General features: G+C 43.4%; 4 non-coding genes across 4 annotated transcripts; all 4 read left to right on the forward strand.

The window, feature by feature from the left end:
- Positions 1-3,926: 3,926 nt before the first annotated feature.
- TRNAT-CGU (transfer RNA threonine (anticodon CGU)) lies at positions 3,927-3,999 on the forward strand. Its single transcript has one exon. It is a non-coding gene; the product is annotated as a tRNA-Thr (tRNA).
- Positions 4,000-4,545: 546 nt separating this feature from the next.
- TRNAT-UGU (transfer RNA threonine (anticodon UGU)) lies at positions 4,546-4,618 on the forward strand. Its single transcript has one exon. It is a non-coding gene; the product is annotated as a tRNA-Thr (tRNA).
- Positions 4,619-19,407: 14,789 nt separating this feature from the next.
- TRNAT-CGU (transfer RNA threonine (anticodon CGU)) lies at positions 19,408-19,480 on the forward strand. The gene has a single exon. It is a non-coding gene; the product is annotated as a tRNA-Thr (tRNA).
- Positions 19,481-20,024: 544 nt separating this feature from the next.
- On the forward strand, positions 20,025-20,097 carry TRNAT-UGU (transfer RNA threonine (anticodon UGU)). The gene has a single exon. It is a non-coding gene; the product is annotated as a tRNA-Thr (tRNA).
- The last annotated feature ends 2,260 nt before the right edge of the window (positions 20,098-22,357 follow it).

The raw sequence follows: 22,357 nt of genomic DNA on the forward strand, positions 1-22,357 counted from the left end.
CCACTGTCCCTTTATGAGGTTATAACTCTGGAACGCTTCAACGGATCTTGGCGATTCTGACATTGTTATCTCGTGACATATCGTACTTCATGATAGTGGTAAAATTTCTTTGATATTACCTGCGTTTATTTGCACAAAAAATGGAAATTTGGCGAAAATTTTGAAAATTTTGCAATTTTCCAACTTTGAATTTTTATGCCCTTAAATCACAGAGATATGTCACACAAAATACTTAATAAGTAACATTTCCCACATGTCTACTTTACATCAGCTCAATTTTGGAACCAAAATTTTTTTTTGTTAGGGAGTTATAAGGGTTAAAAGTTGACCAGCAATTTCTCATTTTTACAACACCATTTTTTTTTAGGGACCACATCTCATTTGAAGTCATTTTGAGGGGTCTATATGATAGAAAATACCCAAGTGTGACACCATTCTAAAAACTGCACCCCTCAAGGTGCTCAAAACCATATTCAAGAAGTTTATTAACCCTTCTGGTGCTTCACAGGAATTTTTGGAATGTTTAAATAAAAATGAACATTTAACTTTTTTTCACAAAAAATTTACTTCAGCTCCAATTTGTTTTATTTTACCAAGGGTAACAGGAGAAAATGGACCCCAAAAGTTGTTGTACAATTTGTCCTGAGTACGCCGATACCCCATATGTGGGGGTAAACCACTGTTTGGGCGCATGACAGAGCTCGGAAGCGAAGGAGCGCCATTTGACTTTTCAATGCAAAATTGACTGGAGTTGAGATGGGATGCCATGTTGCGTTTGGGGAGCCCCTGATGTGCCTAAACATTGAAACCCCCCACAAGTGACACCATTTTGGAAAGTAGACCCCCTAAGGAACTTATCTAGAGGTGTGGTGAGCACTTTGACCCACCAAGTGCTTCACAGAAGTTTATAATGCAGAACCGTAAAAATAAAAAATCATATTTTTTCACAAAAATTATTTTTCGCCCCCAATTTTTTATTTTCCCAAGGGTAAGAGAAGAAATTGGACCCCAAAAGTTGTTGTACAATTTGTCCTGAGTACACTGATACCCCATATGTGGGGATAAACCACTGTTTGGGCGCATGGGAGACCTCGGAAGGGAAGGAGCGCCGTTTGACTTTTCAATGCAAAATTGACAGGAATTGAGATGGGACGTCATGTTGCGTTTGGAGAGCCCCTGATGTGCGTAAACATTGAAACCCCCCACAAGTGACACCATTTTGGAAAGTAGACCCCCTAAGGAACTTATCTAGAGGTGTGGTGAGCACTTTGACCCACCAAGTGCTTCACAGAAGTTTATAATGCAGAACCGTAAAAATAAAAAATCATATTTTTTCACAAAAATTATTTTTCGCCCCCAATTTTTTATTTTCCCAAGAGTAAGAGAAGAAATTGGATCCCAAAAGTTGTTGTACAATTTGTCCTGAGTACGCTGATACCCCATATGTGGGGATAAACCACTGTTTGGGCGCATGGGAGACCTCGGAAGGGAAGGAGCGCCGTTTGACTTTTCAATGCAAAATTGACAGGAATTGAGATGGGACGTCATGTTGCGTTTGGAGAGCCCCTGATGTGCGTAAACATTGAAACCCCCCACAAGTGACACCATTTTGGAAAGTAGACCCCCTATGGAACTTATCTAGAGGTGTGGTGAGCACTTTGACCCACCAAGTGCTTCACAGAAGTTTATAATGCAGAACCGTAAAAATAAAAAATCATATTTTTTCACAAAAATTATCTTTTCACCCCCAATTTTATATTTTCCCAAGGGTAAGAGAAGAAATTGGACCCCAAAAGTTGTTGTACAATTTGTCCTGAGTACGCTGATACCCGATATGTGGGGGTAAACCACTGTTTGGGCGCATGGGAGAGCTCGGAAGGGAAGTAGCACCGTTTGACTTTTCAATGCAAAATTGACAGGAATTGAGATGGGACACCATGTTGCGTTTGGAGAGCCACTGATGTGCCTAAACATTGAAACCCCCCACAAGTGACACCATTTTGGAAAGTAGACCCCCTAAGGAACTTATCTAGATGTGTTTTGAGCGCTTTGACCCACCAAGGGCTTCACAGAAGTTAATAATGCAGAGCCGTAAAAATAAAACAAAAATTTTTTCCCACAAAAATTATTTTTTTAGCCCCAAGTTTTGTATTTTCCCGAGGGTAGCAGGAGAAATTGGACCCCAAAATTTGTTGTCCAATTTGTCCTGAGTGCGCTGATACCCCATATGTGGGGGGGAACCACCGTTTGGACGCATGGAAGGGCTCGGAAGTGAAGGAGCGCCATTTGGAATGCAGACTTTTCATGAATTTCTTTTGGGAGAGGCGTTTATACTGTTCCGCGTTTGGTAAAATTGATAAAGCAGTTTTATTCTTCGGGTCAGTACGATTACAGCGATACCTCATTTATATTATTTTTTTATGTTTTGGCGCTTTTATACGATAAAAACTATTTTATGGAAAAAAATAATTATTTTTGCATCGCTTTATTCTCAGGACTATAACTTTTTTATTTTTTTGCTGATCATGCTGTTTGGCGGCTCGTTATTTGCGGGACAAGATGACGCTTTCAGCGGTACCATGGTTATTTATATCTGTCTTTTTGATCGCGTGTTATTCCACTTTTTGTTCGGCGGTATGATAATAAAGCGTTGTTTTTTGCCTCGTTTTTTTTTTTTTTTTCTTACGGTATTTACTGAAGGGGTTTACTAGTGGGCCAGTTTTACAGGTGGGGTCGTTACGGACGCGGCGATACTAAATATGTGTACTTTTATTGTTTGTTTTTTTTATTTAGATAAAGAAATGTATTTATGGGAATAATATATATATTTTTTTTTTCATTATTTTGGAATATTTTTTTTTACACATTTGGAAATTTTTTTTTTACTTTTTTACTTTGCCCCAGGGGGGGACAATACAGATCGGTGATCTGCCAGTTTGCATAGCACTCTGACAGATCACCGATCTGAGAGAAGTGCAGGCTGCTTCACAGTGCCTGCTCTGAGCAGGCTTCTGTGAAGCCACCTCCCTCCCTGCAGGACCCGGATCCGCGTCCATCTTGGATCCGGGTTTGGAGCAGGCAGGGAGGGAGGTAAGACCCTCGCAGCAACGCGATCACATCGCGTTGCTGCGGGGGGCTCAGGGAAGCCCGCAGGGAGCCCCCTCCCTGCGCGATGCTTCCCTGCACCGCCGGCACATCGCGATCATGTTTGATCGCGGTGTGCCGAGGGTTAATGTGCCGGGAGCGGTCCGTGACCGCTCCTGGCACATAGTGCCGGATGTCAGCTGCGATAGGCAGCTGACACCCGGCCGCGATCGGCCGCGCTCCCCCCGTGAGCGCCGCCGATCGCGCTGGACGTACTATCCCGTCGGTGGTCATACGGGCCCACCCCACCTCGACGGGATAGTACGTCCGATGTCAGAAAGGGGTTAAATTTGGCATAATTGAAAATGTAAATGATAATCATGGCCAGAGATCTAATGCTATGTGGAGACAAAGACTTTAGAGCAGATTTGCTTTAAAATTTGCTTTCGTAAAAAGTTTCCACTTGAAAAACTCATCTTTTTTGAATGGCTCCATAAAACTCCATTTGCAGATAGATTTATACTGACCTGAAAAAAGTTTATGAAATCATTCTTAAATTTGGTACATTTGAAAATATAAATAAATCATCGTGCTTCTCTTTACATTTTTTACCACGCCTTACCTTACAATCATTGCTTGTATGGGTTGTAAGTTTTCATATGCATTTCAAGTTGATATTTTTCCCATGTCATTATCAAATTGGTACCTAAAGAAAAATCTTTGTACAGTTTCTTTGCATTTCTCCCATGTAGCATAGTAAATGATCCTTAGGAGTTACTCAGCATATGCATACCTCTAACAGGCTAATCCCTACATTGCTTAAGAAATTGTTCCTTGTCAATGGCTTCATAGCTCAGAGGTTAGAGCACTGGTCTCGTAAACCAGGGGTCGTGAGTTCGACTCTCACTGAAGCCTTTAAAACTCTTTGTCTCTCATATGAAAATTGCTTATCTGTTTGGTCAGTGGTACAAAGTTGGTGCGATTCAATATTGACTTTATGTGAAGTTACAACATCCTTTTCAAAAGTTCTGGATAAGACCTTGATCATATATGACATTCGGGTAACGTGTGTCAAATTCCTTTCTTATGCCACCTCTATCAGAGCTTTAGGAGTCTAATGACCCTTCTTCATCAATTCTTGATGTGTGATTTTGTAATATAAAGAATTACATTTTTTATTAAAGCAAGCAGTAGAATTCTCTTCTTTGCCAATCCATCTGATTTCATTTTTTTGCACATCAGATTGCCAATAAACAGGTAGTCAGTTATAGAACTGAAGCTTTAGAATGTTTGCAAGTCATGCTTTTGCGTTGCAAGAGCAGATGTTGGTTTGTTGGTGATGGGACATTACGTTAAGAGTGTGATTTCAAACTAGAAATGAAAGGACTTGTGTTGGTAATGCAACTGAATGGCTATTGCACTGTTCGAAATAGAGATCAAAAGATGTGTCAAAGCTTTGCTGGCTTCATAGCTCAGTGGTTAGAGCACTGGTCTTGTAAACCAGGGGTTGTGAGTTCAATTCTCACTGGAGCCTTTGTGTTATTTTGAAACTGAACAGTTTAATTCTTGAGCTTATCTATAAAAATACCTGCTTAGTTGAAGGTTTATTATAATGAGAAAAAAATGTTCAGGCATAATAATTACATTACTTGGAGAGTTTTCATCCATTTCAGGTTTTCAAAAAAACGTGGTAGCAAGTAAAAAAAATACTAGTTGCTTCTGTGAAGCGGATCCTGAGGAAAACTACTCCAAACTAGGCACATTCAAATCAAAAATCTGCAAAAAAGGCTTTAAGAATGAAAATCTCATTGCAAACTCTGCAAAAAATCCCCAGGAAACACATCATGAACATAAAAACTCTTCCCAAAAGTACCTAATAAAGTGATGTTTTCCTAAGTGGGTTCTGCTTGCAAAACTCATTGTTTTTAAATGCCTTAATAAAATTCCATCTGCAAATAACCTAAATATTCACACTGAGGTTTTTTCAGGAAATTTTGATCAAAACTTTTCCAAACACCACTAGGAGTTCAAAAAACACAAGTTTTCTTTGAAGTGTTGGACTGCGCACACACTCAGTTTTTTAATGAATTTTTGGAACAGGAACTGGTATGTGCATATGACGGCTTTTAAACTCAGGAGAACTTGATGAGTTTTCACGCAGAAGACTTTTCAAGAAATTTAGGACATTTCTTCCCCTGAATCGTCTTTTGTATCATTTTTTTGGTTGTTTCCTGGACAATTTTGAGACGGCTTTTTTCAGAAGGTTTTCCCATGGTTTCGGTGAAGTCTTTTTTTCTGGTCGCATTATTCACTCCATTGAAAAAAGAAGAAACAGTTAGCTCTTTTAAGCAAAATCAATGGCAAAACACTAAAAAAAAAAGTATTTTTGAAGTCCAGGCATGTATTGAGCTTTTCCACTGATTTGTACTGTAAAATACACAGCATGTTCCTGGTGGAAAACGCTAATAGAATGGACATGTGACTTCTTTTAACCGCTTGGCATTTTTAGAAACCTGAAGTGGTCAAAAGACATTCAAAAACCTCAACATAGACAGAGCAAGTCAGTTTTACATAGAATTGCTTATGTTCATTCTTTTGAGCAATGTTTGATAGTGTTTTCAAATGATTCCAATGGCAGAAGCTGCCTGAAAAAAGACGTCATGTGCGCATAGCCACCTAGTTGAAACTGAGTGGAAACTCTATGAATGCTCCTGCAAATCTCATAGCTCCTCAAAAATTTGGAGTTTCTGCCCAGATTCTGCTCTGAAAACTCAGCTAAAAACCTCTGTGTGCACATAGTCTTGTAGAGTTTCTGCCCTGAAAATGCAGGAAAAATATAACTTAGTGTGAACACACACTCATAGCTATTTTGAGTGATTTATTCCACTTCTGGTTTTGAAAAATGCCAGGTGAAAATAAAAGGGGATATTGCATCTTTGAAGCAGATCCTGATGGAATTTGCTCTAAAGTAGACACTGTAAATCAAAAGGCTGCAAAGAAAAAGCTTTAGAAAAAACTCTTCAAAAACACTTCAAGAACTCTCAAAAAGTGCTTTAGGAACCACTTGATAAAGCTAAACCTCCTTTAACCCCTTCACGACCTTTGACGCATACGCTGCGTCATGAAAGTCGGTGCCAATCCGACCTATGCGTCATGGAATGATCGCGCTCCTGCAGATCGGGTGAAAGGGTTAACTCCAATCTCACCCGATCTGCAGAGACAGGGGGAGTGGTGCTTCAGCCAAGTGGGGGTGGCTACACCCCCCCGTGGCTACGATCGCTCTGATTGGCTGTTGAAAGTGAAACTGCCAATCAGAGCGATTTGTAATATTTCACCTAAAAAACAGGTGAAATATTACAATCCAGCCATGGCCGATGCTGCAATATCATCGGCCATGGCTGGAAATACTGATGTGAGCCCCCCCCCCACCCCACCGATCGCCCCCCCAGTCCTCCGTTATGGGGTCCGGTCCCCTCCGTCCTGTGCTGCGCTGCCCCGTGCTCCTGCCCGCTCCCCCGTCCTGCTGTCCGCTCCCCCCTGTGGTCCGATCACCCCCCCTGTGCTCCAATCCACCCCCCCACCACCCCTTCATACTTACCGATCCTCCCGGTGTCCGGCCGTCTCCTCGCTGGGCGCCGCCATCTTCCAAAATGGCGGGCGCATGCTCAGTACGCCCGCCGGCAGATTCCATTCAAGTACATTTTGATCGCTGTGGTAGGTTCTACCACAGCGATCAAAATAAAAAAAATAATAAATAAACCCCCCCCTTTATCACCCCCATAGATAGGGATAATAATAAAATAAAGAAAATATATATATTTTTTTTTTCCACTTGGGTTAGGGTTAGAACTAGGGTTAGGGTTAGAACTAGGGTTAGGGTTACGGGTAGGGTTAGGGTTAGGGGTAGGGTTAGGGTTAGGGGTAGGGTTAGGGTTATGGCATGTGTGGATTTGGCGCGGATCCGCAGCGGATTGGCCGCGGATCCGCAGCGGATTGGCCGCGGATCCGCAGCGGATTGGATGCGGATCCGCAGCGGATTGGCCGCGGATCCGCAGCGGATTGGCCGCTGCGAATTCGTAGCAGTTTTCCATCAGGTTTACAGTACCGTGTACACCTTTGGAAAACCAAATCCGCTGTGCCCATGGTGCGGAAAATTCCGTGCAGAAACGCTGCGTTGTATTTTCCACAGCATGTCAATTCTTTGTGCGGATTCCGCAGCGTTTTACACCTGTTCCTCAATAGGAATCCGCAGGTGAAATCCGCACAAAAAAACACTGGAAATCTGCTGTAAATCCGCAGGTAAAACGCAGTGCCTTTTACTTGCAGATTTTTCAAAAGTCGTGCGGAAAAATCTCACACGAATCCGCTACGTGGGCACATACCCTTAGGGTTAGGGTTGGAATTAGGGCTAGGGTTGGAAATAGGGTTAAGATTAGGCTTGTGGTTAGGGTTACGGATAGGGTTAGGGGTGTGTTGGGGTTACAGTTGTGGTTAGGGTTGGGATTAGGGTTAGGGTTGGGATTAGGGTTAGGATTAGGGTTGGAATTAGGGTTACGGGTGTGTTGGGGTTAGGGTTGTGGTTAGGGGTGTGTTGGGGTTAGGGTTGGGATTAGGGTTATGGCTACAGTTGGGATTAGGATTAGGGGTGTGTTGGGGTTAGTGTTGAAGTTAGAAATGAGGGGTTTCCACTGTTTAGGCACATCAGGGGTCTCCAAACGCAACATGGCGCCACCATTGATTCCAGCCAATCTTGCATTCAAAAAGTCAAATGGTGCTCCCTCCCTTCCAAGCCCCGACGTGTGCCCAAACAGTGGTTTACCCCCACATTTGGGGTACCAGCGTACTCAGGACAAACTGGGCAACAACTGTTAGGGTCCAATTTCTCCTGTTACCCTTGCAAAAATAAAAAATTACTTGCTAAGACATAATTTTTGAGGAAAGAAGAATGATTTTTTATTTTCACGGCTCTGCGTTGTAAACTTCTGTGAAGCACTTGGGGGTTGAACGTGCTCATCACACATCTAGATAAGTTCCTTGGGGGGTCTAGTTTCCAAAATGGGGTCACTTGTGGGGTGTTTCTACTGTTTAGGCACATCAGGGGCTCTGCAAATGCAACGTGACGCCCGCAGACCATTCCATCAAAGTCTGCATTTCAAATGTCACTACTTCCCTTCCGAGCCCTGACGTGCACCCAAACAGTGGTTTACCCCCACATATGGGGTATCACTGTACTCACAACAAACTGGGCAACAAACATTGGGGCCCAATTTCTCCTGTTACCCTTGTGAAAATAAAAAATTGCTTGCTAAAACATCTTTTTTGAGGAAAGAAAAATGATTTTTTATTTTCACGGCTCTGCGTTGTAAACTTCTGTGAAGCACTTGGGGGTTCAACGTGCTCATCACACATCTAGATAAGTTCCTTGGGGGGTCTAGTTTCCAAAATGGGGTCACTTGTGGGGTGTTTCTACTGTTTAGGCACATCAGGGGCTCTGCAAATGCAACGTGACGCCCGCAGACCGTTCCATCAAAGTCTGCATTCCAAAACGTCACTACTTCCCTTCCGAGCCCTGGCATGTGCCCAAACAGTGGTTTACCCCCACATATGGGGTATCAGCGTACTCAGGAGAAACTGGACAACAACTTTTGGGGTCCAATTTCTCCTGTTACCCTTGCAAAAATAAAAAATTCTGGGCTAAAAAAATATTTTTGAGGAAAGGAAACACATTTATTATTTTCACGGCTCTGCGTTATAAACTTCTGCGAAGCACTTGGGGGTTATCACTGTACTCACAACAAACTGGGCAACAAACATTGGGGCCCAATTTCTCCTGTTACCCTTGTGAAAATAAAAAATTGCTTGCTAAAACATCTTTTTTGAGGAAAGAAAAATGATTTTTTATTTTCACGGCTCTGCGTTGTAAACTTCTGTGAAGCACTTGGGGGTTCAAAGTGCTCACCACACATCTAGATTAGTTCCTTGGGAGGTCTAGTTTCCAAAATGGGGTCACTTGTGCGGGAGCTCCAATGTTTAGGCACACAGGGGCTCTCCAAACGTGACATGGTGTCCGCTAATGATTGGAGCTAATTTTCCATTCAAAAAGCCAAATGGCGTGCCTTCCCTTCCGAGCCCTGCCGTGTGCCCAAACAGTGGTTTACCCCCACATATGGGGTATCATCGTACTCAGGACAAACTGGACAACAACATTTGGGGTCCAATTTCTCCTATTACCCTTGGAAAATTAAAAAATCCTGAGCTAAAAATCATTTTTGAGGAAAGAAAAATTATTTTTTATTTTCACGGCTCTGCGTTATAAACTTCTGTGAAGCACCTGGGGGTTATAAGTGCTCACTATGCATCTAGATAAGTTCCTTGGGGGGTCTAGTTTCCAAAATGCGGTCACTTGTAGGGGAGCTCCAATGTTTAGGCACACAGGGGCTCTCCAAACGCGACATGGTGTCCGCTAACGATTGGAGCTAATTTTCCATTCAAAAAGTCAAATGGCACGCCTCCCCTTCCGAGCCTTGTCGTGCACCCAAACAGTGGTTTACCCCCACATATGAGGTATCAACGTACTCAGCAGAAATTGCCCAACAAATTTTAGGATCCATTTTATCCTGTTGCCCATGTGAAAATGAAAAAATTGAGGCTAAAAGAAATTTTGTGTGAAAAAAAAGTACTTTTTCATTTTTACGGATCAATTTGTGAAGCACCTGAGAGTTTAAAGTGCTCACTATGCTTCTAGATAAGTTCCTTGGGGGTAGAGGGGGTCCCCCATTTCCCCTTTATATGTTGTTGTCATATCTCCAGCATTCTGTTTCTGCTTTATGTCCTTATTTTTTAATAATAAACGAATTTTGTACATTTGTACTTCTGGCTCCTTGTTTCTCCTGTCTATATAATGTTTCTGGAGCAATGATTTAAGCGCCCGGGTAATTATTAATTATCACACTTGTGCTTTTTCCCCGGGTTTGGCTCATTATGGTTTCTGTTTTCTTGATATTATTAACTATTTCTGTGTGGTTCACAGCTTTCTTTGTTACTAAAATGGACTTTCGTGCACGCGACCGCACCTGGCGTGCACAACTTAATGAGGTACTTCATGACAACATTGAAGGGGATATCAGCGGGCCCAACAGAGAGCTGCAGGAGGTCATCATACGGTTTAAGGACCTTCTGCGTAAAAGAACACGCACATGGTGGAACTTTGAATTTCTTGATCGTTACATACAAAAGGATCTTATCCCCAGGGGACTCCGTATTCAGGTGTTCCCATCTTTCCCAATTGAGGATGAGGAGTTTAGGGGTAAATGGGAGGGCCTTACTAATACCTGTTCCAAGGGATTCATGACTCTCCTTAAACAGATTAATCAGAAGTCCCTTGACTCCATTGAAATTTAGATTGATAATCTACAGGCCACCTTGCTTAAAGATATGACAGGTGAGGCACTGAAAAAACTCAATGATGAAGTCGATGGGGATCTTCAGAGGTGGGCTAAGGAAATACAAGCTACTAAAGCAAAAAAATTCCAGCGGGATATACTGGACAAGCAACAGTCGAGAATGTACAGATGGCAGAATCCGTCTGGTCGTTCCCGCAACAGGTCAAGAAGTGCTTTCCAATCAAGATCTAGGTCTGCCTCTAATCGATCCAATAAATCCACCCGTGATGATGATTCTCTTACCAATGGTCATTCCGGCGGTTCCGCTCCATTGGGTCCCGGTGATGGTAGAATGACCACGAGACAGCTCAGCAAGGCCCACATGTCTGGAGGGAGGGTTGCCCAGGTTGGTACACAGGGCTGTTTACAAGTGATAAATCTATCCACTCATACCCTTACTGAGGATCAGTTATTTGTCCTCAGCATGGGCCTTACGTTTTCTCCTACTAATTCCTTTAATTACTTTGCAGCATTAAAAGATCTACATTTGTTTTCCCGCAAACTCATTCTGAAGAAACTGCATTCCAGCAGGAACCACATGGCTGGTCTGAGTGAGAAAGAGAGGGAGACCCTTCGTGATTTGGAGGATTTACTTGAGGAACAACAGACATCTGATGTAAGTAAATTTCCCTCCTTCACCCGGCCTAGATCGACCAGGTTTCCCCCCTTGTCTCTATCGCCCGCTATAGAAGTCTTTACCAAATTGGTGAGTGAAGACTTCAAAAAATTATCAACTCGGCGGACCCATGATAATTTGACCTCTAGGCACCGCCTGGCAATACAACAACTCAAATCTTTAAAAGACGTGGTATTTAAACAAGCGGACAAGGGGGGAAACGTGGTGGTCTGGCCGTGTGTTAAGTATGAGCGGGAAGCCCTTCGGCAGCTTAGAGATTCAAATACTTACCTCAGGCTATCCTCCAATCCGACGGCTCCCTTCCTACAAGAACTCCAAAACATTTTGATTGGGGCCCTTGATGATAACATTATCTCTAAGCAGGTGTTTGATGGGCTGCTTGTGAGATCACCGAGGGTTCCCACCTTTTATCTTCTGCCCAAGGTCCATAAGGATGCCCTCGACCCTCCGGGACGCCCCATCGTGTCGGGGATTGACGGCATTTGTGATCCGGTTTGCCGTTTTATTGATTATTACCTCAAACCTTTAGTTGAGACCCTTCCGTCTTTTGTCAAAGACACGACGGACGTCCTGTCCAGGGTCGACGGCATCCTTGTGGACCAGGGCACTATTCTTGTTACGGCTGACGTTGAAAGCCTTTATACATGCATAGATCACCCACATGGCCTGGCGGCTGTCCGTCGCTTCCTGGGGGCCTCCGACCTGGGCGGCCCTTTATGTAGGCTTATCCTCGAGCTGGTTGGATATATCCTTTCCCACAACTTTTTTGTCTTCAAGGACCATTTCTATCTTCAGAAGCGTGGCACAGCCATGGGCGCAGCGTGTGCGCCCTCGTACGCCAACCTCTTCCTAGGCGCCTGGGAGAGGGAGATCTTTGGCGACGGGGGCCCACCGCTTGCTGCCCATGTGCTGTGCTGGTATCGCTATATTGACGACATTTTGTTTTTGTGGGGGGGGGGTCTGCTCACCAGCTCGAGGAATTTATGAGGCATCTTAATGAAAATTCTCTTAATATACATCTTACCCACCAGAGCAGCATGGCCGCGGTCGACTTCTTGGATGTCCACCTGGAGGTAGATTCAGACCGGCGCATCCAGGCGGACGTATATCGGAAGCCGACCGCTGTCAATTCTTTATTGCATGCCTCATCTGCTCACTATCCAGCCACCATTAGGGCCGTCCCGGTCGGACAATTCCTCAGGGTGCGACGGATTTGTTCCACTGAGGCCAAATTCGAATCACAGGCCCTGGACCTTAAGGACAGATTTGCTGTCCGTGGGTACAGCCGCAGGTCGATTAAAGCCGGCTATGATCGGGCACGGTTTACACAACGTAGTGATCTATTGCATTCAAGGGCCCGTCGCCGTACTGTGGGTGGAGATGGACATACCAGGTTCATTTCCACCTACAACCATGAATGGGAAAATATGCGGGCTGTTTTGAAAAAACATTGGCCGGTGCTTCAGGCCGAACCATCCCTGTGTGCCACCCTGGGCACTACTCCCCTCATGACCCCCAGAAGGGGCACTAACCTGAGTAATTTGCTTGTGAGGAGCCGTTACATTCCTGCTCCCACAAGGAATTTCTTTGGTACAAGTGGTCCCCGTGCTGGCTGTACCCCCTGCGGGCACTGTCTTGCCTGCGCCAATGTCCTGCGCTGCTCTGATTTTGCCACCAGTGATGGTATAAAAACCTTTCAGATCAAAGAACGTATATCTTGTGGCACTACAAATGTTATATATTACGCTACTTGTCCGTGCCCCAAGATATACGTTGGTCTCACCACCCGTGAACTGAGAGTCCGGGTTAGGGAGCATGTGCGGGACATTGGCGCGGCCAGGACGGTGTCCCCTGGGGTAGAGATTAAAACAATCCCCCGCCATTTTAGGGCATACCATCATTGTGATGGGGGTTTGCTCAAAGTGAGGGGTATTGATGTGCTCCATCTGGGGATCAGAGGTGGGGACAATAAGAAACGACTAGCACAGATAGAAACTAAATGGATCGCTTTGCTTGATACCATGACCCCTAGGGGTCTTAATGAGACCCTTAGTTTCGCTCCCTACCTCTGATCCTTGTTCCTTGCTGTGCTCTCTCTTATACCCAGTGGTCTTCTCCATTTTTTCCGGTGTTTTTAATGTTGGTGTCTTTTAATGTTTTTAATTTTTCTTATTGTTTCCCTCATTCACAGTATTTTTCCCTTGGCCCTGTGGTCCTCCCCTCCCTGTTGCATGCTATGAGACTCTGGCGCGACTACTGATTTTTCCATCTCAGCGAACTTCTGGATGATTCTTCGGACATCAGTAACATGAAGATGGATTTCTCTGCGGTGTTTACCCATACTAATCTTTGTACCAATTATGTATATATGTCCCTCTTCTTATTTCTACCTATGTTCACATTGCCGCGTTTTGTATGTTTTATCACACACATACTGTGTGTTTTCCATAAACCGCACTCAGGTCTCCTTATTCCTTACCACTGTGTGGGTCCACATTCGGCCGTGCGCGTCGCGCTGTGTGTGGGTGGTTGCCGTGCCGGGACGGGCGTCTCCTGGGCTTGCTGCGCAGACCTGGGGAATTTTCTCCTGGTCTGCGCATCTGGCTTGACGCCAGGTCCTTGTGCGGCACCGCTCTGCCGCAGTGCGCATGCGCCGACAGCGCCAATATGATTGGAGGCCGCCGACCATGTGATCAGGGTCAGGGAGGTTAAAGCAGGTCCTGCACTCCCCATACACCACTTCCCCTTGAGAAAGCAGCGTCCGAGCGCTGCGAAACGTGCGTTGGGGCACTTCCACCGGTGGGACCCTCGCCTATCTCCCTCCCTCTATTTCGGTAAGCATGGCACTCTTTCTGGATATTGCTGTGTGGCGGGACGTTGTATAAATATACAGGGCACTTGCCCTTTGATTTCTTTCCTGTATGACCGCACGGCAACTTTGCTTTATTCTGTGCTCCATGCCTCCCACCCTCCCACCACTCTGCACCGTATTGGCACTTTATTATTGTGTATTTTTTATCTGTGCCTGTTCATAGTCATCCTATTTGGTGCTTTTTTTGGGGGGGGTTGACAGGTAGAGGGGGTCCCCCATTTCCCCTTTATATGTTGTTGTCATATCTCCAGCATTCTGTTTCTGCTTTATGTCCTTATTTTTTAATAATAAACAAATTTTGTACATTTGTACTTCTGGCTCCTTGTTTCTCCTGTCTATATAAAGTTCCTTGGGGGGTCTAGTTTCCAAAATGGGGTCACTTGTGGGAGCGCTCCAATGTTTAGGCACACAGGGGCTCTCCAAACGTGACATGGTCTCTGCTAGCGATGGAGATAATTTTTCATTCAAAAAGTCAAATGGCGCTCCTTCCCTTCCGAGCCTTACCATGTGCCCAAACAGTGGTTTACCCCCACATGTGAGGTATCAGTGTACTCAGGAGAAACTGTCCAACAAATTTTATGATCCATTTTATCCTGTTGCCCATGTGAAAATGAAAAAATTGAGGCTAAAATAATTTTTTTGTGAAAAAAAAAGTACTGTTTCATTTTTACGGATCAATTTGTGAAGCACCTGGTGGTTTAAAGTGCTCACTATGCTTCTAGATAAGTTCCTTGGGGGGTCTAGTTTCCAAAATGGGGTCACTTGTGGGGGAGCTCCAATGTTTAGGCACACGGGGGCTCTCCAAACGCGACATGGTGTCCGCTAAAGATTGGAGCCAATTTTTCATTCAAAAAGTCAAATGGCGCTCCTTTCCTTCCAAGCCCTGCCGTATGCCCAAACAGTGGTTTACCCCCACATATGAGGTATCAGCGTACTCAGGACAAATTGGACAACATCGTTCGTGGTCCAGTTTCTCCTTTTACCCTTGGGAAAATAAACAAATTGTTGCTAAAAGATCATTTTTGTGACTAAAAAGTTAAATGTTAATTTTTTCCTTCCATGTTGCTTCTGCTGCTGTGAAACACCTGAAGGGTTAATAAACTTCTTGAATGTGGTTTTGAGCACCTTGAGGGGTGCAGTTTTTAGAATGGTGTCACTTTTGGGTATTTTCAGCCATATAGAACCCTCAAACTGACTTCAAATGTGAGGTGGTCCCTAAAAAAAATGGTTTTGTAAATTTTGTTGTAAAAATGGGAAATCACTGGTCAAATTTTAACCCTTATAACTTCCTAGCAAAAAAAAAATTTGTTTCCAAAATTGTGCTGATGTAAAGTAGACATGTGGGAAACGTTATTTATTAACTATTTTGTGTCACATAACTCTCTGGTTTAACAGAATAAAAATTCAAAATGTGAAAATTGCGAAATTTTCAAAATTTTCGCCAAATATCCGTTTTTTTCACAAATAAACTCAGAAATTATCGACCTAAATTTACCACTAACATGAAGCTCAATATGTCACGAAAAAACAATCTCAGAATCGCTAGGATCCGTTGAAGCGTTCCTGAGTTATTACCTCATAAAGGGACACTGGTCAGAATTGCAAAAAACGGCAAGGTCATTAAGGCCAAAATAGGCTGGGTCATGAAGGGGTTAAAAGCTCCCCAATGAAAGGGTGTTTTTGCTTTAAAAAGTCTTCTTTTTTGAATGCCTCAATAAAACTCCATCTGCATAAATCCTAATACTGACCCAAAAAAAATTCAGACATCATTCTTAACCCCTTCACCCCCGAGGGTGGTTTGCACGTTAATGACCGGGCCAATTTTTACAATTCTGACCACTGTCCCTTTATGAGGTTATAACTCTGGAACGCTTCAACGGATCTTGGCGATTCTGACATTGTTATCTCGAGACATATTGTACTTCATGATAGTGGTAAAATTTCTTTGATATTACCTGCGTTTATTTGCAAAAAAAATGGAAATTTGGCAAAAATTTTGAAAATTGTGCAATTTTCCAACTTTGAATTTTTATGCCCTTAAATCACAGAGATATGTCACACAAAATACTTAATAAGTAACATTTCCCACATGTCTACTTTACATCAGCACAATTTTGGAACCAAAATTTTTTTTTGTTAGGGAGTTATAAGGGTAAAAAGTTGACCAGCAATTTCTCATTTTTACAACACCATTTTTTTTTAGGGACCACATCTCATTTGAAGTCATTTTGAGGAGTCTATATGATAGAAAATACCCAAGTGTGACACCATTCCAAAAACTGCACCCCTCAAGGTGCTCAAAACCATATTCAAGAAGTTTATTAACCCTTCTGGTGCTTCACAGGAATTTTTGGAATGTTTAAATAAAAATGAACATTTAACTTTTTTTCACAAAAAATTTACTTCAGCTCCAATTTGTTTTATTTTACCAAGGGTAACAGGAGAAAATGGACCCCAAAAGTTGTTGTACAATTTGTCCTGAGTACGCCGATACCCCATATGTGGGGGTAAACCACTGTTTGGGCGCATGACAGAGCTCGGAAGCGAAGGAGCGCCATTTGACTTTTCAATGCAAAATTGACTGGAATTGAGATGGGACACCATGTTGCGTTTGGGGAGCCCCTGATGTGCCTAAACATTGAAACCCCCCACAAGTGACACCATTTTGGAAAGTAGACCCCCTAAGGAACTTATCTAGAGGTGTGGTGAGCACTTTGACCCACCAAGTGCTTCACAGAAGTTTATAATGCAGAACCGTAAAAATAAAAAATCATATTTTTTCACAAAAATTATTTTTCGCCCCCAATTTTTTATTTTCCCAAGGGTAAGAGAAGAAATTGGACCCCAAAAGTTGTTGTACAATTTGTCCTGAGTACGCTGATACCCCATATGTGGGGATAAACCACTGTTTGGGCGCATGGGAGACCTCGGAAGGGAAGGAGCGCCGTTTGACTTTTCAATGCAAAATTGACAGGAATTGAGATGGGACGTCATGTTGCGTTTGGAGAGCCCCTGATGTGCGTAAACATTGAAACCCCCCACAAGTGACACCATTTTGGAAAGTAGACCCCCTAAGGAACTTATCTAGAGGTGTGGTGAGCACTTTGACCCACCAAGTGCTTCACAGAAGTTTATAATGCAGAACCGTAAAAATAAAAAATCATATTTTTTCACAAAAATTATTTTTCGCCCCCAATTTTTTATTTTCCCAAGGGTAAGAGAAGAAATTGGACCCCAAAAGTTGTTGTACAATTTGTCCTGAGTACGCTGATACCCCATATGTGGGGATAAACCACTGTTTGGGCGCATGGGAGACCTCGGAAGGGAAGGAGCACCGTTTGACTTTTCAATGCAAAATTGACAGGAATTGAGATGGGACACCATGTTGCGTTTGGAGAGCCACTGATGTGCCTAAACATTGAAACCCCCAACAAGTGACACCATTTTGGAAAGTAGACCCCCTAAGGAACTTATCTAGATGTGTTTTGAGCGCTTTGACCCACCAAGGGCTTCACAGAAGTTAATAATGCAGAGCCGTAAAAATAAAACAAAAATTTTTTCCCACAAAAATTATTTTTTTAGCCCCAAGTTTTGTATTTTCCCGAGGGTAGCAGGAGAAATTGGACCCCAAAATTTGTTGTCCAATTTGTCCTGAGTGCGCTGATACCCCATATGTGGGGGGGAACCACCGTTTGGACGCATGGAAGGGCTCGGAAGTGAAGGAGCGCCATTTGGAATGCAGACTTTTCATGAATTTCTTTTGGGAGAGGCGTTTATACTGTTCCGCGTTTGGTAAAATTGATAAAGCAGTTTTATTCTTCGGGTCAGTACGATTACAGCGATACCTCATTTATATTATTTTTTTATGTTTTGGCGCTTTTATACGATAAAAACTATTTTATGGAAAAAAATAATTATTTTTGCATCGCTTTATTCTCAGGACTATAACTTTTTTATTTTTTTGCTGATCATGCTGTATGGTGGCTCGTTATTTGCGGGACAAGATGACGCTTTCAGCGGTACCATGGTTATTTATATCTGTCTTTTTGATCGAGTGTTATTCCACTTTTTGTTCGGCGGTATGATAATAAAGCGTTTTTTGCCTCGTTTTTTTTTTTTTTTTCTTACGGTATTTACTGAAGGGGTTAACTAGTGGGCCAGTTTTATAGGTGGGGTCTTTACGGACGCGGCGATACTAAATATGTGTACTTTTATTGTTTGTTTTTTTATTTAGATAAAGAAATGTATTTATGGGAATAATATTATTTTTTTTTTTCATTATTTTGGAATTTTTTTTTTTTTTTTTACACATTTGGAAATTTTTTTTTTTACTTTTTTACTTTGCCCCAGGGGGGGACAATACAGATCGGTGATCTGCCAGTTTGCATAGCACTCTGACAGATCACCGATCTGAGAGAAGTGCAGGCTGCTTCACAGTGCCTGCTCTGAGCAGGCTTCTGTGAAGCCACCTCCCTCCCTGCAGGACCCGGATCCGCGGCCATCTTGGATCCGGGTTTGGAGCAGGCAGGGAGGGAGGTAAGACCCTCGCAGCAACGCGATCACATCGCGTTGCTGCGGGGGGCTCAGGGAAGCCCGCAGGGAGCCCCCTCCCTGCGCGATGCTTCCCTGCACCGCCGGCACATCGCGATCATGTTTGATCGCGGTGTGCCGAGGGTTAATGTGCCGGGAGCGGTCCGTGACTGCTCCTGGCACATAGTGCCGGATGTCAGCTGCGATAGGCAGCTGACACCAGGCCGCGATCGGCCGCGCTCCCCCCGTGAGCGCCGCCGATCACGCTGGACGTACTATCCCGTCGGTGGTCATACGGGCCCACCCCACCTCGACGGGATAGTACGTCCGATGTCAGAAAGGGGTTAAATTTGGCATAATTGAAAATGTAAATGAAAATAATGGCCAGAGATCTAATGCTATGTGGAGACAAAGACTTTAGAGCAGATTTGCTTTAAAATTTGCTTTCGTAAAAAGTTTCCACTTGAAAAACTCATCTTTTTTGAATGGCTCCATAAAACTCCATTTGCAGATAGATTTATACTGACCTGAAAAAAGTTTATGAAATCATTCTTAAATTTGGTACAATTGAAAATATAAATAAATCATCGTGCTTCTCTTTATATTTTTTACCACGCCTTACCTTACAATCATTGCTTGTATGGGTTGTAAGTTTTCATATGCATTTCAAGTTGATATTTTTCCCATGTCATTATCAAATTGGTACCTAAAGAAAAATCTTTGTACAGTTTCTTTGCATTTCTCCCATGTAGCATAGTAAACGATCCTTAGGAGTTACTGAGCATATGCATACCTGTAACAGGCTAATCCCTACATTGCTTAAGAAATTTTTACTTGTCAATGGCTTCATAGCTCAGAGGTTAGAGCACTAGTCTCGTAAACCAGGGGTCGTGAGTTCGACTCTCACTGAAGCCTTAAAAACTCTGTCTCTCATATGAAAATTGCTTATTTGTTTGGTCAGTGGTGCAAAGTTGGTGCGATTCAATATTGACTTTATGTGAAGTTACAACATCCTTTTCAAAAGTTCTGGATAAGACCTTGATCATATATGACATTCGGGTAACGTGTGTCAAATTCCTTTCTTATGCCACCTCTATCAGAGCTTTAGGAGTCTAATGACCCTTCTTCATCAATTCTTGATGTGTGATTTTGTAATATAAAGAATTACATTTTTTATTAAAGCAAGCAGTAGAATTCTCTTCTTTGCCAATCCATCTGATTTCATTTTTTTGCACATCAGATTGCCAATAAACAGGTAGTCAGTTATAGAACTGAAGCTTTAGAATGTTTGCAAGTCATGCTTTTGCGTTGCAAGAGCAGTTGTTGGTTTGTTGGTGATGGGACATTACGTTAAGAGTGTGATTTCAAACTAGAAATGAAAGGACTTGTGTTGGTAATGCAACTGAATGGCTATTGCACTGTTCGACATAGAGATCAAAAGATGTGTCAAAGCTTCGCTGGCTTCATAGCTCAGTGGTTAGAGCACTGGTCTTGTAAACCAGGGGTCGTGAGTTCAATTCTCACTGGAGCCTTTGTGTTATTTTGAAACTGAACAGTTTAATTCTTGAGCTTATCTATAAAAATACCTGCTTAGTTGAAGGTTTATTATAATGAGAAAAAAATGTTCAGGCATAATAATTACATTACTTGGAGAGTTTTCATCCATTTCAGGTTTTCAAAAAAACGTGGTAGCAAGTAAAAAAAACACTAGTTGCTTCTGTGAAGCGGATCCTGAGGAAAACTACTCCAAACTAGGCACATTCAAATCAAAAATCTGCAAAAAAGGCTTTAAGAATGAAAATCTCATTGCAAACTCTGCAAAAAATCCCCAGGAAACACATCATGAACATAAAAACTATTCCCAAAAGTACCTAATAAAGTGATGTTTTCCTAAGTGGGTTCTGCTTGCAAAACTCATTGTTTTTAAATGCCTTAATAAAATTCCATCTGCAAATAACCTAAAGATTCACACTGAGGTTTTTTCAGGAAATTTTGATCAAAACTTTTCCAAACACCACTAGGAGTTCAAAAAACACAAGTTTTCTTTGAAGTGTTGGACTGCGCACACACTCAGTTTTTTAATGAATTTTTGGAACAGGAACTGGTATGTGCATATGACGGCTTTTAAACTCAGGAGAACTTGATGAGTTTTTCACGCAGAAGACTTTTCAAGAAATTTAGGACATTTCTTCCCCTGAATCGTCTTTTGTATCATTTTTTTGGTTGTTTCCTGGACAATTTTGAGACGGCTTTTTTCAGAAGGTTTTCCCATGGTTTCGGTGAAGTCTTTTTTTCTGGTCGCATTTTTCACTCCATTGAAAAAAGAAGAAACAGTTAGCTCTTTTAACCCCTTCCCGACCTTTGACGCATACGCTGCGTCATGAAAGTCTGTGCCAATCCGACCTATGACGCAGCGTATGCGTCATGGAATGATCGCGTCCCTGCAGATCGGGTGAAGGGGTTAACTCCCATTTTACCCGATCTGCAGAGACAGGGGGAGTGGTGCTTCAGCCCAGGGGGGGTGGCTTCACCCCCCCCGTGGCTACGATCGCTCTGATTGGCTGTTGAAAGTGAAACTGCCAATCAGAGCGATTTGTAATATTTCACCTAAAAAAATGGTGAAATATTACAATCCAGCCATGGCCGATGCTGCAATATCATCGGCCATGGCTGGAAATACTTAAGTGACCCCTCCCCACACCCACCGATCGCCCCCCCAGTCCTCCGTTATGGGGTCCGGTCCCCTCCGTCCGCCTGCCGGCTCCCCCGTCCTCCTGTCCGCTCCCTCCTTGTTTGAATTCACCCCCCCCTGTGGTCCGATCACCCCCCCTGTTCTCCAATCCACCCCCCCACCACCCCTTCATACTTACCGATCCTCCCGGTGTCCGTACGTCTCCTCGCTGGGCGCCGCCATCTTCCAATATGGCGGGCGCATGCTCAGTGCGCCCGCCGAATCTGCCAGCCGGCAGATTCCTTACAAGTACATTTTGATCGCTGTGGTAGGTTCTATCACAGCGATCAAAATAAAAAAAATAATAAATACCCCCCTCCTTTATCACCCCCATAGGTAGGGAGAATAATAAAATAAAGAAAATATTTTATTTTTTTTGTTTTTGTTTTCCACTAGGGTTAGGGTTAGAACTAGGGTTAGGGTTAGAACTAGGGGTAGGGTTAGGGGTAGGGTTAGGGTTACGGGTAGGGTTAGGGTTAGGGTTATGGCATGTGCGGATTTGGCTGCGGATCCGCAGCGGATTGGCCGCGGATCCGCAGCGGATTGGCCGCGGATCCGCAGCGGATTTGGCTGCGGATCCGCAGCGGATTGGCCGCTGCGAATTCGTTGCAGTTTTCCAGCAGGTTTACAGTACCATGTACACCTATGGAAAACCAAATCCACTGTGCCCATGGTGCGGAAAATTCCGTGCAGAATCGCTGCGTTGTATTTTCTGCAGCATGTCAATTCTTTGTGCGGATTCCACAGCGTTTTACACCTGTTCCTCAATAGGAATCCGCAGGTGAAATCCGCACAAAAAAACACTGGAAATCTGCTGTAAATCTGCAGGTAAAACGCAGTGCCTTTTACCTGCGGATTTTTCAAAAATCGTGCGGAAAAATCTCACACGAATCCGCAACGTGGGCACATAGCCTTAGGGTTAGGGTTGGAATTAGAGTTAGGGTACCGTCTCACAGTGGCACTTTGATCGCTACGACGGTACGATCCGTGACGTTCCAGCGATATCCATACGATGTCGCTGTGTCTGACACGCAGCAGCGATCAGGGACCCTGCTGAGAAT

Source organism: Ranitomeya variabilis, chromosome 1, assembly GCF_051348905.1.
Source record: "Ranitomeya variabilis isolate aRanVar5 chromosome 1, aRanVar5.hap1, whole genome shotgun sequence".
Lineage (NCBI taxonomy): Eukaryota > Metazoa > Chordata > Amphibia > Anura > Dendrobatidae > Ranitomeya > Ranitomeya variabilis.